The sequence below is a fragment of the Solanum tuberosum genome, unplaced genomic scaffold (assembly GCF_000226075.1).
Source record: "Solanum tuberosum cultivar DM 1-3 516 R44 unplaced genomic scaffold, SolTub_3.0 scf00272, whole genome shotgun sequence".
Classification (NCBI taxonomy): Eukaryota; Viridiplantae; Streptophyta; class Magnoliopsida; order Solanales; family Solanaceae; genus Solanum; species Solanum tuberosum.
This window is the reverse complement of record NW_006239194.1, coordinates 647,478-652,039: the sequence shown is the minus strand read 5'-3', so window position 1 is coordinate 652,039 and position 4,562 is coordinate 647,478. Positions and strand designations below refer to the sequence as shown.

Here is a 4,562-nt window from a genome sequence, read left to right as displayed (position 1 = left end):
CAACACCCCCCCCCCCCCACCTCCCACCCCCCAAAAAAAAAATCCATTCCCCTTTGTCCCTAACAATCAGTAGGTCTTTCTACAACCTTTTTATCTGATCTGACAAAATAGCCTTCTGAAATAACTTGAAGGATAATGATGATATTTCCTTGTTTCAATAATTTTATTGAATAAAATGAGGAAAACCAAATCAAAGTTAGATACTTTGGGAAAGCCAACTTCTTCCAAGAGAAACAAATAAGATGTAGCATAATTCTAAATATTGTCTATGGCATACCTCAACTCAAATAAGATGTAGCATAGTTCCATTAATCATTTTAAGTAATTGAATAGATCAAAATGCAATTGGCCACGAAATGTAGACTTTAATGCACTAAGTAAGGTTTCTTTAGATGATACTGCTTGTACTTTGAGGAATTTTGGTCAAGAAAGAGCTGGTTTCCTACATTACGAGCAACTTCCCAGGAAAATATTACATAAAAGCATTATTTTCACTGCTTAATTGATTGAGCTAAATTATGTAAAAACAATATTATCTACAGATCAATAAAGAAAGATATACTACTGTCCCATGGGGATGACCTAGTGCTTGAAACATGCCGTACAACCTGCAGATCCAGGTCAGAATTCCAACTACAACACTCAGTGTGACACCATTTACTCCACACCTGATGTGTGGGATTAACTTGGCAAGCTTTACTTGTGGACTGGTCAGGCTACCCAGGGGATTAGTTGTAGTACAAACAAGTTGGACACATGACATTGATATACAAGATAAAAATAAAAATAAGGTAAACAACTTGGCTCGCCAAAATATATAAGGTAGTCCAACCCATTGACTAAATCCAACTTAGTCTTGATCGAGCCATCCGACCACAAAAAAGGATTAAACTAGCTTTGCCAAAGGGATAAGTTATTGCAATAAAAAAGTCTTTTGGTTTTTGTTGAGAAAGGTAACAGCATATTATTCTTTTATTTATTTTATTTTGAGAAAGGATAAAAGAAAACAACAATGCATTAATCATCAGCACAAAGGCTATGCTAGAGCCATATTTACAATTTCAAAAAACAAATGTGTGACCTTGTTCTTCTTAAAGGAATTTAAGAAATTCTAACAGAATTTCAGCTTCCTTTGCAAAGTTCTCTTTACACCAAAAGCAGTCTTTTTTGTCGTCAGTTGATTTCTTGGCGTTTCTTTTCCAAGTTTTTCATAGGGGAAACTTTACAGTAATGAAGTACAGTAGTATTCCAGTTTATCACAAAGAAAGAGGTGGTCTGAATAGAGGAAATTTGCAAGATGAAAATTATTTTGCATTTAAACTGTCACTAATGAAGCTCGAGAGGAGATGAGGGGGTATTTTCTTTTAATTTAATGTGACAAGTGTGTCATGCTCCCATTGGTGTGTTATGGACTCCCCAAGTTGAAGTGGTCGTAAGTCATCTAGGGAGATCTTAGTTACGGAAATGACAAACTAGAGCGTATAAAAGGGTGCCCACAAACAAAGGTGTGAAAAAAAATTCCTGCAAGTTGGAGGTATAAAGTATGTCTTCCGGAAACAGCCTCTCTACCTCCACGAGGTAGCGGTAAGGTCTGCGTACACTCTACCCTCCCAGACCCCACCTAGCGGGAAATGACAAACTAGAGCGTATAAAAGGGTGCCCACAAACAAAGGTGTGAAAAAAAATTCCTGCAAGTTGGAGGTATAAAGTATGTCTTCCGGAAACAGCCTCTCTACCTCCACGAGGTAGTGGTAAGGTCTGCGTACACTTTACCCTCCCCAGACCCCACCTAGTGGGATTTCACTGGGTATGTTGTTGTTGGAGGTATAAAGTATGCATTAAGCCTAAACTAAATAAAACAGACTTCATTCTGCACCGCAAGAGCAACTTGAATCTCAACCAACTCATATCCAACTCCTCTCACTATCTGATAATGGTGCATGATGACATCCGTTGACCCCCCAACTATGTTTACCAATAGCTGTCCAACCAGACATCTAGATGACCCATTCAGTATCTTTACATATTTGATTCTGCTGGATGAAACCAAAACATCCTACATCTTTCTTCTTTGGTTCCAAACAAACACAAGTTGTCCATTGACATTCCAATGTTACCCAGCAATGTAAGTGAATGTCATTTTAAGTTTATGGTCCTACAAAAACTAGAAACCTTAGATCACCTCCCAAGGAATCTCAATATCAATTAACTATATCTCAAACCCAAACCAAACTAATTGCTATTGTTATCATTTGGAAAAGACAAATTAGGATCCTCTGAAGAAACTAGATGTTACAAATCTCACAATTATCATTTCACAGACATACAAAGTCTCTATCCAGACTAAATTTACTCCTTGAAAATATTGGACCTAATATAAGTGAAAGACAAGTAAACTTTAACCTTGATTAGTTGGCATCGCGTAAATGGATCATTTGCTTCTGTGATGTTCTGTTCTTAGCTAAATTGGCATTGGTTTTTGAGAAATAAAGGGTTGTCTGGACCAACTTCAGTTGATGTGTATTCAAGTCTACTCCATCCACTTTTAGCACCTTCACTCATCTATACCTACTGACAAATGTATTTGGCGGTGTATACAAGACATGGACAAACCATTTTAGGCGATCTTCTCGGAGTTTATCCTCCGTATTTTTACTTGCAAGTTGCACCCTCTATTGGAGATCAGCATTCTAATATTGTATATTCTTGTCAGAGAAACATTCATCTTAGGATCCACATTTCTACAACATGTATCCTATGAAAATATTCTATTGTTCCAACATTCACTTTCACAATATATTGTTAGTCATACCGTCGTCAGATAAAACTTTTCTTGCGCTTTGTTAAGTATAATTGTAGCATATAATTATATGTTTTAGTTAAAAAAAAAAAAGGAGGTAAAATTTCATTAATAAGTACCAAGAAGGTCCACAAAGTACAATAAGGAACTATGTTACATCTTCATTTATCACCCCATTGTCCCCGAAAGAATGAATCTAGATATCTAAATTGTTTGCACTTAAGCTTCACAATCCCAAATGGCATACCCAAAAATAAAATGAACAAAGAGATGGCATTAGAGAAAGCTACACGATTCTCGAACAAAAATGATAGCACTACAGAAAACCAACCAGCAACCTAGAATTAAAGGGACAAAACTCAAGCATTCAAACAAATCCATACCTACAGAGGAAAGCATGTTTTGGGCCATTCAAAATTTATAGAAGCAGCATAATTTGTACAAGTGAGCTGTACTTATTAAAACTTAATTTCTATGTCACTGATATCTAATAGTCCCTCCGTTTTCAATTTATTCGACCTACTTTCCTTTTTAGTCCATTTTAAAAAAGAATGACCTTTTTTCCTTTTTAGCAACTTTTTAATTTCAACTTTCCACATGTTTAACACCACAAGATCAAAGGGCATTTTGGTACATTTAACAGATCTTTAATTTTAGACCACAAGAGTCAAAAGACGTTCTTTATTTTCTTAAATTATATGTCAAGTCAAAACATGTCCCTCAATTTGAAATTGAAAAATGGAGGGAGTATCTAAAAACTTAGTGCCCGTTTGGATGAGCTTATAAAAAGTAACTTATAAGTCCAAAGTTAAAAGTAGGGGATACCTCGGACCCTTTGGCCTGACCCTTTGGTTTGGGCTTAGGACATCAATGTTAGAGGTCTCAAGTTTGAAATCCCTGGGTTTGCCTTTTGGGTCAAGCTACTCACACCGGGTTTACCTAATGCAGGTTACCTCTCCTGCCTACAGTTTGTCTTGTCATTTAAAAAAAAGTAGGGATTTTAAACTTTTTTAGCCTAAAAGTCGGTGCTTAAAAAACACTTTTTAACTTTTCCAAATAACTCCAAAACTAAAAGAAAAAAGAAAGTGCTTAAAAGTCAATAACCACCTAAACTAATCCAAATACCCCATAAGTCATTGACTATGGTATTTTTCAATTTTATAGACTACTAATATGATGATCTTTTGACAATGTTCACCTAAATTTAATACTAATGACCACTGTTTAGACTTTGTTTCTTACTCTTTACTTGATTATTACTCTAAATTTCTCTTTTTTTCCTTACATTAAGAAAACCCTCATTAAGTTTTTGCTTTAAAAAGCTAACGAAATTTTAAAAAATAGAAAGAAAAAAAAAGGTAACCAAGAACTTACTGAGGACGCCATGAACGGAGAGGGTGTAGCAGTAGCAGCAAGAAGCAGTGAGAGTGAAAGAGAAGAGACCGAGAGAGAGCAAAAGGAAAAACTGAAAAAACTTTTGCGCAATACATCGAGTTTTCTTCTATTTTTGGACTTCGTAATTAGGGATTTAATATGTGGTGCAGTTCATGGGTGACTCTTCCTAAAAGGTCTCGGGTTTAAACTAAGAAAATTTTCTTGCTTTAAATTGCACGAATTTAAAATATTAGAACTTTAATATAGATATCAAATATGAGATAGAAAATTGAACCAAGTCTTTGGCTTGCTAAAAAAAATCAACAATAAGTATATATTATAAATTAAAAATTAATTTTATATATAATGTAGTTTTACACACAAGATT

The 4,562-nt window shown here is 35.1% G+C and overlaps 1 protein-coding gene across 10 annotated transcripts in view; it reads right to left on the bottom strand.

Annotated features, from left to right (window-relative positions):
• LOC102587641 (uncharacterized) overlaps positions 1–4,348 on the bottom strand; it is a 25,453-nt gene extending 21,105 nt beyond the window's left edge. For 8 of the 10 annotated variants that reach the window (XM_006358250.2, XM_006358248.2, XM_015313884.1 and 5 more), the window contains exon 1: positions 4,175–4,347. The gene's annotated coding sequence lies outside the window, so the exon portion shown is untranslated. Of the gene's footprint in view, positions 1–4,174 lie in introns of all 10 variants that reach the window. The other 2 variants (XM_006358252.2, XM_006358246.2) reach the window with 1 other exon arrangement.
• Positions 4,349–4,562: the final 214 nt, after the last annotated feature.